Genomic DNA, 13,580 nt, shown 5'->3' on the forward strand with positions numbered 1-13,580 from the left:
GAGTGCACACGGTCCTCGCAACTTTTTTCCAAATTTTCAGGGATGAAAGATATTGTGATTTTATTGCGGAATCCAAAGTTACAGCTGATTTGGAGATGTTTTGATCAGTGAAATTGTCGGACAAAGGTTGAATCAAGAGGGTTTCAAAAATTAGGATTTTGACACTTAACCAATTAATTTTCAAAAGTAAAGCATAGATATGAACTGATAATTTGTAATAGAAGGGCAGATCTGAAACAAGCATTAATAATTAAACATTTCGCAAGCTTAATTTTCAAAAAGAAATTTTAGGGTTTTATGCAATCACCTCTAAAATTTTGCAAAAGATCAAACATGGAAATGTAATCAAGGAATCCAATTTTCAGATCTAACTATGAATAATCAAAAAGGATGTTCACGTCGGGTTCACCAAAATGTAAAGCGGAAAATCGCGATCGAACCCTAGTTGCTCTCCCCTCTTCCAACTCCGAGGAGAGAGAAGGGAGATTCACTAGGGTTGATGGTTTTCACTTAGGGGAGAGACTTTACATTCAAAAGAGGGGTTGAAACCCACAAGATCCAATCCCACACAATGCAAGATTGGATGCTAAATGAATTTCAAGGGTTATGACAGCAAGGCTACCCTCTTTTGTAAAGAATGTTGATAGAAGAATTAAGCTAAGCATGCATAGAAAGTGACAAAGATTCGCTTATAAACTGAGATAGGGATATAGGATGAAGCTGCGAACCTGGAATTAGCAGTGAAATGTCGATACGGCGCTGTCCTGCAAATTTGAGCAAAAGTCGTCGGGACGATGGCGCCCGACCGCCACGGTCCTCCGAAAAATCCACGAAACGAAGGGGGATCTGTTCGTCTTTGCACAAGGATTCTAGATCTTCAATTTCAGCCGCGTACCTGCAATCTACACACAGAAAAGCGAAGACGATTGGGGGGTTAGGGATTAGGGGTTTGCCTTTAGGTCAAACCCTGGTTTTGGAATTAACCAAGAAATGAGCAAGTGCTGTAAATGTAAATGTATGTAAAACAAGTACTAATACCTTGTTGTAAGGATGTTTGTATCCTTATGTGCGAAGGTATAGATGTTGTTGTTTGTTGTATGTTGTATGTTGTATGTAGCATGTAGTATGTGATCTCCTCTTCAATGGTTGAACCCTTGACTTGAATGCAACACTTAGCCTTGAATGGAGACTTGAAATGATCAATTGCTTGAAGGAATGCTTGAATGCTTGAATGCTTGAGTATAGTTTCCACGCTTTTCCATCATGTGTGTCTCTTATCCAAATGAGAGAGGAAAATGTAGTTTATATACTTGTCATTTAGGGCTGATAGACTGATTTTCCCGACCTTAGGCCGACCAGGAAAGATAATTTTCCAAATTGCAAACAAAAAGACCCGAGACCCCTTAGGAGACCGGGCCCAAAATAGGACCCAGGGACCAGGGCGCTGGGTGCCATGGTCCTGGGGACCAAGGCGCTGGGCGCCCTGGTCCTGAAGGACCAAGGCGCTGGGCGCTCTGGTCCCACCTCCCGGGACAACAGGGTGCAAAGGAGGTTCAGGCTAGGGTGCAAGAAAATGCAGTTTTCAGTGTCATAATCAGGTTTTGGGGTCTCCATTCAGGTTGCGTGTTGCATCGCCATCGTGAAGACCGAAATGCAGTCGAAATTGCAAGTGTCGCAATTTTAGGATGCTACACTACCAATAGTGTTGGCAGGAGTTATCAATGGGTTCTTCTGTTTGGATAGGGCGACACAAGGATTGGCTATAGCCATATGTATTTTGACATCATTGTATCATGACACTTTATATATATATATATATATATATATATATGAGATGATTCATCTTTGTGGTAGCTATATGCATGTGTACCTGTGTGATGAGATGTGCTTATGTGATGCTTATGATATGGATGCAAATATGTATATGATGAAATACAATATTTTTTTCTTTTATGTTTTTATATGTTATGCTAATGTAAATGTGAATGTATGTAATGCAGATGAATATGATAATGCAAATGTAAATTGTGCTAACATGTGTTGTGTGCAGGATGTGATGCAATTGTGATATCTATATGTATGTATAGAATGCTAAAATGTGATAATGCAGGTGCAACTACATGAAATGCAAATGTTTTTGGTGTGTCATTATACTCAGTCATGTGATAGCAGGCTACGTAGACTCGAGAAGGACAATGGAAGTCAATCAAGAAAGGGGGATGAAAGACAGAAGATATGAAAGTGAAAGAGCTTCTTGTGTGTTATCATCATTGAGCTTTATTATGGCAAATAGGTTATGACAATCGAGGCATATGTTCGACCCAGAAAGTCATTGTACCTGTTTGCATAGAGATAAGACAGTCACAAACAAGGAATGCCCCAGTTCATACTAGACTCACAGTGTCCTCATATCCTTGGACAAGTCATAGCATTACTAAGAGACAATCCACAGATAGCAAATACAAATAGGTGACGATACCCCATCCTCGCCTTTCTAGTGAAAGACATCCTGGAGATAGAATCTCTAGTCAGAGACATCTCGGAAAAGCTAAAAGACATGTCACCAAAAGATAAAACTAAAAGAAAACCAAGACTCGACACCAACATCCACTGTAGTCCTCAAATTTAGTGTCTCTTGTCACTTGTATAAGTTTTATTTGATTGTGGTCACAATGTTTACTTTCACAAAAAGGATAGATAGCACGGAACCATATGTTGTCTAAGTCTGTTGAAAGATTTGATTTGTTGAAGCCCGTTGTTGCTGCTGTGTCTCATCTGAAACTGACTGAATCCATGAAACTGATACTTTATTGCGGAGAAGATGAAAATTTATTGCGGATCTGTGATACAAATGTTGCTTTATTGCAGATTGTGCGCGGATAGACTAAAGGAAGCTGGAAGAAACTGTACTCCTCGAAACATGTGATGTTCTCAGTTCCACACCCATCACTAGACGTAGGATTTGCCTAATCCACAAATAGGAACTGATTTATTATGGATGGAAAGGGATGAAAAGGAATGTTTATTATGAATGGCTAACCAATCTTGGGTAGATCAATAACAAGCCATGATGGGAATGGGTAAGTTTATTATGGACAATAGGCTGTGAGTGTGTGCAAAGTGAAAGGATGAAAGTGAATTCTGAAGGAGGGAGGAGCAATGTCTCTACGCACGGTGCTGGTGACCCAGTTTTCACCATGGTACTTGCCCAGGGCGCCACCGAAGTGGTTTTCACCGTTGGACGAAATTATTTCTCTTTACTTTTTTCAATTTTTCAATTTTTTTTGTGTCACAAGGCGCCTGTTTGCCAGGTTTTCACCAAGTAACGATTTTTTTGTTTTATAATTTTTATTTTTTTGTATTTTTTGAATTAGGATATTCCAAAGAGCTATGTGTAAAATCTGCGAAGGTGCATGCTGTTGATAGGATCCTCCAAAGGTTCACCTTCTGTAGTTGAGAGCTGATATGCACCAGATCCATATGCTGTTGTGATGATGTAAGGACCAAGCCAATTTGGTTCGAACTTGCCCTTCTTCTCTCTATCTTGCTGATTTTTGGGGTTTTCTCTGAGAACCAAATCACCTACCTCAAATGTGCGAGGCTTGACTTTGTGATTGTAACTGCATTGTTCCTTGACTGAATGATGTGTAGCTTGAGTGACTGTCTTCCTTGATAAAGGAACTGAGATAGAATTACTAGTGAGTGGACTACGTAGGCCCATATGTGTGTCACCTAAAGAAGTTTGGGCATCCCTGATAACAAAGTCCTTCAAGGAAGCTCCATTAAAGGTCCATGATGTATCGCCAGAAGGGAATGGATGTGTGAAACAAGTGGATGAGTGATGAAGGCTTATGATTGCGAAAAGAAGTGAAAGTAAGATAGCATGATGGAGACTTAGGATCAACAAGTATGTGTTTTGATTTGAAATTGTAGAACTTTTGCCCCCAATTATTTTGATATTAGGGGAGATCAACTCTTGTTGTTTTTTCTTCATAGGATTTTTATCCTTGACTTTGATTTTTTCAGAGTCCAATAGCTTTTGATTTTGATTTGGACTAAAGGACTTTTCTTTATTTTTGACTTGTAGATTTTTTTTTTCAAAACTTGATTTTTGATCCCCAATGAGTAAGGGCCTTTGTGATTCTTGTTGATCCAAGTCTGGGAGAGGAGTGGAAATGGAATGAGCGGATGATATGGTAAAGCTATGTGATTTCTCAAGAGGGCTGGCGATATGCTCAATAGATTCTTTGTTGGAACCACTCTTAGGACTATTGATATCAAGAGTTGCTTGCACCACTAGAGGAGATTTGCATTCAGACTTAGTAGCCACAACACTAGGTGGTTCACACCCAATTCCTCGATATTGCAAATTGTTTGTAGGTTTTTCTTGTCGACTGAAAACCTTAGGAGATAGTGGGAGTTGATCAACATGAAAGATATACTCACCACATCCCATGTCTTTAAACTTGAACTTTTCTTTAATCTCTGCTTGCTTTGATGTAGAAGGTTTCAAGGATTCTAGATCCACGTATGCTGATGAAGGAATAGCTTCTCGATTGACTGGAATTGTTATTTCTGATCCAAGTCACAAATTGTTGCAATATATGAATGGATTTGGATCGGCTTTGATGGTCACTTCAACTCCATTGTGTGGAAACTTGATACATCGATGATATGTAGATGGGACTGCCCTCATTTCATGAATCCAAGGACGTCCTAGCAATATGTTGTATGTGAGATCAAGGTCTAGGACTTGACAAACCACATCCTTTGTAACTGGCCCAACTCTGAGAGGTAAGGTGACTGTGCCTTTGGATGAATGCTCTTCATCATCATATGCTTTGATAGTAATTTTGTTTGTAGAATTCACAGCTTTGTTGGAATATCCCAATTGTTTAATAGTGCTCAATGTACAAATGTTTAGACCTGCTCCTCCATCTATCAGGACTCGTTTTATTTGATGTTTGTGTATGAAGGCTTCAATGTGTAAAGGTGCATTATGTGGTTGGCTCATGGAGGCGTCATCGGCTTCTGTGAATGTAAGGGAGTGTGGAACGGAAAGGTATCCCACCATAGCTTGAAACTGGTCCACGTTCAGATCAGTAGGAACAGTAGTGTCTCTCAAGATTTTGTCAAGAATGGCTTTATGTGCGGGGGATATGCGTAAGAGATCAAGGATGGAGATGAGCGCGGGTGTCTTCCCTAACTTTTCTACAAGGTCATACTCTAGTTTGGTTGATGAGGAAGTGGTGTTTTTGGCTGGAGCACCTTGCAAAGTGAATTTACCTCGACGAGTTGTAACATTACAGTCAGGGGTAGGTTTGGAAGAAGATCCAATGCCTTTTAGGACAATCTTGGGTCTTTGGGTAGAATTCTTAGGTGTTTTGTCTTTGATGATAATGGTAGAGACATAATTGTGCATCGAAATGTGATTGATAGTTGAATCATAGTTGTAGGATGCTCTGGTATAGTTGGTTTGATCCTGTGTGGCTTTAGCTTTTCCCTTGTCATGTTTTGGGAATGGTTCCTTAAACATCTCATGTTCTTGATTGGAGGAATGTCCCTCAATCTCAATGTCACCTCTATCAATGAGATCTTGTATGATGTTCTTCAGTCGATGACAATTTCCTATCTTCTGACCCTTGCTCTTATGAAATTCACAATACTCATCATCGTTCCACCAATTTGGTTTAACCTTTGGTTCATATGGAGGAAAATCTAGAACTGTGATTACCTTGTTTGCCACTAGCTTCTTGAAGACTGACTCAAGTGGTTCTCCCAATGGGGTGTACTTCCTTTGTGATCTGGAAGTTGTTTGAGTATTCACTTGATTGTTTGTAGAACTTGATCCAGGAAAAATGAATTTGGGTCACACTATGTTGGCATCAACAACACCATCATTGACTGTGTTCTTGTTTTTATTCCAAAATCTTGGCTTGTCTTTTCCTTTAAAGTCATCTTTGTTTTCCTTGAATATCTTGATGACTCCTTGTTCAATTAGGACCTTTTCTGTCGCTAAGCCTTTTTCAATAACGTCCTTGAAGGTGGACAAACAAGCTTTTCTTAGATCATAGCCAATGCCTTTGTTAACATTCTGGGTGAACATTTCTACCATTTGTTTTTGTGGAATTTCACAAGAGCATCTGGTGGCTAGATTTCTCCATCTTTGTAAGAATGATGCAAAAGATTCTCCCTCTTTTTGCTTGGTCTTGCACAAAGTAGTGACTGATATGTCTGTCTCTATGTTGTAGGAGAAATGTTGGATAAATGCCTCTGCTAAGTCACCCCATGACTTAATACCAGGTGGAAGTTGGGAGAACCATTCCATAGCTTGATCACCTAGGCTTTGTGGGAATAATCTCATCAAATATGTCTCTTCTGCTACTACCTCAATGCAAGCTGTGAAAAACTGTCTTATGTGTGCCTTAGGATCCCCTTTTCCTCTATACCTATCAAACTTAGACGTCACAAAGTGTGTAGGAAATGGAGGCATTGGAATGCTCTTGTCAAATGGATAAAGACATATGTCTCTCATTGTGTATGTTGGCTTTGGTGTATTTATGTCCTCCATTTTCTTTTGTAAGTCCTTGATTTGTTGCTCCAAATTGCTCTTAGGTGGAGATCGACTTCTTGGACCATACCCCATGCTTGAGGCACCAATTGGAGGAGGAGCATGTTGCATATATGGATGATATTGATCATACACATGTTCATATGGAGGAGGTCTATAATGATGTTGCGTATATGGACCACTTGGTATAGAGTCATGTTGAGGAATGAAATATCTGCTTTGTCCATGTATACCATACTCTACAGGCATGTCATGTTCTAATGTGTTGCCCCCAAATTTGACTCGGGGTTTCCTTGTGTCCAAATTTTGAGCCTGCCTTTGAATATCCAATTGCTTTGGTGGTTGATCCTTAACATTGGTATGTGATTGAGCATATCTTTCTGCATAAGACTTCCATAGTCGTCTGCAAAGGTGAGTATCATATGTTTGACCATGTGTATGCGGGACCTCTGGTTTTTGAAACAAAGATGATGGTGATTAAGGCACAAGATGTGGTCTTCTATTGCCTCCACTATTAGGTCTCCTTTGATCCATGTTGGAGTGAGGTTGTTGCAAAGGTCGATTTTCCATTATTTGAGACATGTCAAAATCATGAGGTATCTTGGCTCCACTTCGTGCCATCATTTGTAAGAAGTATTGTCTATCCCTCCTCATTATTTCCTCAACCAATCGATTGAAACGGGGATCCATAATGGATTCTTCCACATCTGCCGAATGTATGGAGAAGTTGTCCATATTGTAATTGTGTGTATCATTGTTGTTTGTAGTGTCCATGTTCTCAACATTTGGAATGTTTCTATAGGCATCCATGTCAGGTAATGTAGTATGATCACAATTGAAAAAGATATCATTGTCATACTCATAAGAACTCATGTTTGCAGACTCTTGAGCCTCTTTAGTTTCTCTCCTAGATTTTTGGGAACGGGTTTCAACCATGAACTAGGTATTGACTGAGATGTGTGAGACTAGATGAAAATAGAAAGCGTATGGAAGACTAAGAGTTGGATGGAATGTAAATGAATCTGAGGTGTATTTGCAATGTCCAAAGTGTAAGACCAAGTATGTATGTAGTAGAGTAGGTGTGACTTCCAAAGAGAGGATAGTTTCTCTTGATGAGGTAAGTTGACCTTGACTCTAAGTAAGACCAAATGAAACCCAAAGGTGATAGACCTTGATGAGGGACCACTTAGCAAAATGTTGTTGTATGTAGTGTGTTGACAAAGTATGATGAGGACAAGCAAGTGACCTTTTGACTCAAGTTTAGACAAATGTAAATTTAATGCAAGATGTAAAGCAATGATGGACTTTGTGAGACCCAAAGACAAGTTGAATGCTAGATGAAAACCTGGAGAAACAACCTAGGAAGCTCAAGAATTCCGAAACTGATTGCTCTTGTTTTCTGGACGATCCAATTTGTGAAGTTGTTGGTTGTGACCAAATCTGAATGTTTGACTATTTTTCATGACAAGAGGACACAATGTTGATGAGGACTCAATGTTTGCAAGTGTTTAGACTCAAAATGACTCCAAGAAAAGTGTGTTGTTTGATGTAAAAATGTTTTGCATACACTTGAAGACACAAAAGACACAATGTTTCGTTTTTTTTTCTTGAATGTTTGAATGTTTAAAATAAGTCAAGCACAATTCTTATGGCTGGCCAAGACAATAGTTGTTGATCCCACATGAGGTTTTACCCTCGAGGCTGCGCTATTCAGAGCGGATACTTAGATGCTTGACCTCACTGGCTCCACCCTCGACACTCACTTCTCGGGTCAGCCAAGCATCAGTCCCCATGAAAACTCCCCGTGGCGAACTTTGTATCTCTACTAAGAACCGTATGTGTGTGGGCCGCTACCAGAGGTCCGACCTCCTGCCCCAACAACTAGAAGGATTTTGCATCAAATTTAAAATCACAAAGAACAGATCCTGTGTATAATTATTAGATATTTCCAAAAATGTAAGAAAATCCAAAAAATTCGCTAATTTGCTCTCAAAATTAATTTTTTATGAAAACTCATAAAAAATTCATATAAATTGACAAAATGATCCAAAAAATCTGAAATTTTTACTGAATTCTTCTAATACTTTTCCTGACTTGCACAAAAAATTTGATGTCAAAATTCAAAACCGTTTGTGAGATCTGATCAAAATAAGGAAAAACCCTAATTTTTAAAGATCCAATTTTTAGGGAAATATTTTGCATCAAAATTAAAATCACAAATAGATCCTGTGTATAATTATGAGAGATTTTCAAATATGTAAGAAAATATGAAAAAGTCTCTCATTTGCTCTCAAAATTAAATTTTTATGAAAAATCATAAAAAATTCATAGAAAATGAAAATGTGCTCCAAAAATTCTGAATTTTGGATTGAGAGCTCCTGATACTTGTTTCAACCTGCAAAAAAGCATTTGGTGAAAAATTTCCTAGCCGTTTGTGAGATATGATCGAATCTCTCCAAGATCTTGATTTTGTGTCCAAAACCCTAACTGCACAAGGTTATTCTCCAAATTGTTTTACAAAATAGCAATATAGGGTTAGAAAAATCTGCAAAAAACACAGATCTAAGACAAATCCATGTTCCATGGGGCATGCCAAAATGTATATGGTGAAAATGGATAAAAATAATAACGATATTGAAAGGCTAAATGAATTCAACCACAAAACCCTAGCCTAACAACAACAAAGATCCACCATAACATATGAAGATTACCTAAGACAATGCAAATCAAATGAAATCACAAAGATTATACCATCACATGTCCAATAGGGTTGGGATCTCCATTCTTCCTATCTCCATTGATCTTGTTTGATGTATTTGCTCTCAGATTTTATGTGCACAAGAGCTCAACAAAGAACGGAATGTGGTTGCAAGTAGGATCACATATGTTCAAAAGCGTGGTGTAGTCAAGTAGTCAATGGGGGGTTTGCATAGATTGATTATAATGATTGATTAGGGTTGATAATGAAGGAAGCATCTCCTTATATAGAAGACACTATATGAAATGGAGGGATAAGATTGAGAGGTGTAAAAGGAGGTCGGCTATGATTAGAGGGTAGGTAAAAATAATAATAAAATAATAAGAGGGGTAAGTAGTGTATGAATTAAGAGATGAATGACATGTGTCATATGTAGAAAAGGTTAATGAATTAATTAAATAAATAAAGATTTATTTAATTAATAGAAGAAGTGGGATAATTAAATAAATAAGATATTTATTTAATTTAGAAAAAGGAAAATTTAAATAAATAAAGGTATTAATTTAAATGAGAAATAAGGCTAGAAGAGGATAAATGAATTAATTAAATAAATAAAGATTTATTTAATTAATAGAAAAATTAAGCTTAGATAATTAAATAAATAAAATATTTATTTAATTAGACTGGACAATTTTGGGTGTCTACAGGTAGTATGGTGTAGAGAACCGATGTTGTATTTTGAATTGTTCACATAGTTCTCGAACATCTTGGTTTTTGAAAGGCTGTCCATTATCAGTGATAATGGAACTTGGAATACCATATTTGCAGATCAGATAGTTTAAGATAAAAGAGGCAATTTGTTTTCCAGTCACTGTGGTCATTGGGACTGCTTCTATCCACTTGGTAAAGTATTCGGTTGCAGTTATAATGAACTTGTGTCCATTTGAAGATGAAGGATGAATTTTGCCAACCAAATCCAATCCCAACTAACAAAAGGGCCAGGATGTTGTAAATGGTTGCAGTTCCTGCGCTGGTGCATGTATCAGATTGCCATGGATCTAGCATTTAGGACACTTCTTGGCGAAGTGGTAAGAATCTTTCTCCATTGTAGGCCAGTAGTTTTTTAGCAAGAGTAGTCCCACTTGAATGTGTTCCACAAATACCTTCGTGAAGCTCGTGTAAAGCGGAATCAGAATCATTACGATCAAGGCAACGAAGAAGAGTACCATCTAGACCTCGACGGTACAAAGTATCAACGGTAAGGGTATAACGGGCAGCTTGTCGGATAAAATTACATTTTTGGTGACGAGATTTGTCAATCGGTAAGATGTTGTTCTTGAGATAATCATATATCAGTCCATACGAAGGGGAATCCAAACCAGTTAAGGCATAGACGACATGGGATTCAGAGTGGTCATAGGCTGGGGAGAACAGTTGCTCTACCAAAAACTCATAATGACTCTGTTGTTCTGAAATTTGTAGTAACGAAGCGATAGTAGCCATGGCATCGACTGCTTTGTTGTTCAACCTTGGTATCTGCTCGAAGGTGATGTGTACAAAATGTTGTTTGAAGTCATCCACCATTCATTTGTAGGGTAGTAGCTTGTCATCCTTTGTTTGATAGTCGTTGTTGATCTGATTGACGACTAGTTATGAATCTCCGTAGACCATTAACTCTGTGATTTTCCATTCTATAGCCATTTTGATGCCTATAACTAATGCCTCATATTCAGCCACATTATCCGTGCATGGGAATATAAGCCTATATGATCTTGGTATAGTGTGTCCTTCAGGAGTGATAAAAAGAATGCCAGCACCTGAACTGTGTTGGGTGTAGGATCCATCAAAATATAGAGTCCATTGTTTGGTAGAAATAGAAAGAACGCCCCTGTCCGGAAATTCAATCTCCATAGTTTGTTTTCCTGGTAGTGGTGCTTCAGCTAGTTGATATGCAATTGCTTGTCCTTTGATGGCTCTTCTTTCTGTGTATTGGATGTCGAATTCACTGAGAATCATGACCCATTTAGCCAATCGTCCAATAAGAGTTGCTTTGCTGAGTAGATATTTGAGAGGATCAGTTTTTGCTACTAGCTTAATGGTGTGTGCTAGCATATAATGTCAGAATTTTTGAGATGTGAAGACCACTGTTAGACAAGCTTTCTCAATGAATGTGTAGTTGAGTTCACAACCATTCAATGTCCTGCTGATGTAGTAGATGGCTCATTCATTTCCTTGTTGATCTTCTTGTGCCAATAGTGCCCCCAGTGATATATCTGTTGTTGAGATATATAGGATAAGTGGCTTTCCTACGACTGGTGGTACTAGAACTAGTGGATTCATCTGGTACTGTTTGATTTGATAAAAAGATTCCACACTTGGTCTCCCATCTGAATGGAACATTTTTATGTAACAAATGGTTAAATGGGAGACTTTTATCTACTAATTGAGCAATGAATCGCCTGATTGATTGAAGTCATCCTTGTAGAGATCTGACTTGACTAATATTCTTTGGTGGTGGCATTTCCATAATGGCTTGTACCTTTGTTGGATCTACTTCAATACCCTTAGCTGAGATGATGTAGTCTAGTAACTTGCCTGATGTAACCCCGAAGACACACTTCTTAGGGTTGAGCCTAACTTGGAATTTCTTCAATCGATCAAAGATCTTTGTTAGGATGCTGAGATGTTCTGCTCTAGTGAAGGATTTAGCTAGTAAATCATCCACGTAGTCTTCCATAAATGTGTGCATCATGTCATGAAAGATTGTTGTCATTGTTCTTTCATAAGTAGCCCCTGCATTCTTTAAGCCAAAAGGCATAACATTCCAACAGTATGTTCCCCAAGGACAGGTGAATGCAGTTTTATCTTGATCTTCTGAGGCTATTTTGATTTGATTATAGCTTGAGAAACCATCCATTAGTGAGAGCATTGCATGGCCCGCTGTGAGGTCTACAATTATGTTGATACTAGGCAGAGGAAAGTCATCTTTTGGACAGGCTTTGTTGACATCTCTAAAATCAGTGCAGATTCTGATACTGCCGTCTGGTTTTGATATTGGTACTATATTGGAAATCCATTCTACATAGTCAATGGGTCGGATGAATCTGACGTCTAATAGTTTCTTCAGTTCAGCTTTGACCATGAGTGCCACCTGTGGATTCATCTTTTGTAGCTTTTGTTTTACTAGTTTAACTCCTGGAGAGATGGACAAGTGATGCATGATTAAGTGTGGATCTATTCTAGGCATATCGACATATGACCAAGCAAAGTTAACTTGCTTTTCTTGAAAGAAAATGATAAATGCTGATCCTTCCTCCTGTGTCAGAGATTCTGCAAGGTGTATGTTTTTTACTGTTTTTGTGGTACCAATGTTGATTGATTGAGTGGGCTCAATCAATATGGGTGATCGCTCATGAAAGTGCTCTGGAAGAGTGTCAAGTCTCCCATCTTTAGGTGCCTTAAAAAGGTTTTCACCTTCAGATGCATCCTTTATTTTTACTTTTTTGTGATCTAGAGCTGCCATTGATAGGTTTTCAGCATCAGATCTTTTACTTGGTTTATTTTTGTGACTGAGAGACTTGGCACTCCCTAATTTGCCGATATCATTACTTTGTTCGCTGGTAGAGCTTGTTTCTAGATTAACGGTACATAGGTAGTGGATAATAAACTCATCATCTGGGAAAATTGGTATATCATGTATTTCGGGTTCATCCCAGTCAATGAGGTCAGGAAAGACAAGTGGTAAGGAATCGTTCGATGGATCAAGTTCTGCTAGTATAAGTGTCAAGACAGAGGTTTCATCATGATTGGTCTTGGTTTTAAAGAAGTCCAGGATTTCGTCGAGGTCTTCGATGGTATTATCCTCCATATAGACTTGTTCATAATGCTTTTGTTCACTTTCCTTGGAGTCATAGATATTATGTGGTCCAAATTCAAGAGGTCTATCTTCTACGTTATGCTCTTCCTGAGAAAGGGGTATGGTGCCAGTATTATTAGGGATATCTGTAGTAGCATTTGAGTAGGTACCCCATTCATATTCATTGAAATCGGTCTCTGAGGCATCATCCCAGATTCTATCAGTGCTATGAACAGGTATGTTGTATGGTGAAAACAAATCTTTGATGATGGATACCATTTTGATAGTTTTTGTTGATTCGGTGTCAGATTCTACTTCTACTTTCTGTATTTGTTCATAGACTGTGCCTCCTTGGGGAGAAATAACAGTATCCAGAGATGATTTTATTTGTTCTTGAGATAGTGGTGTTTCAATATGAGCTACTCCTACAGATATGGCCTTCTTGTGGCTTAGAA

Source organism: Cryptomeria japonica, chromosome 11, assembly GCF_030272615.1.
Source record: "Cryptomeria japonica chromosome 11, Sugi_1.0, whole genome shotgun sequence".
Classification (NCBI taxonomy): Eukaryota; Viridiplantae; Streptophyta; class Pinopsida; order Cupressales; family Cupressaceae; genus Cryptomeria; species Cryptomeria japonica.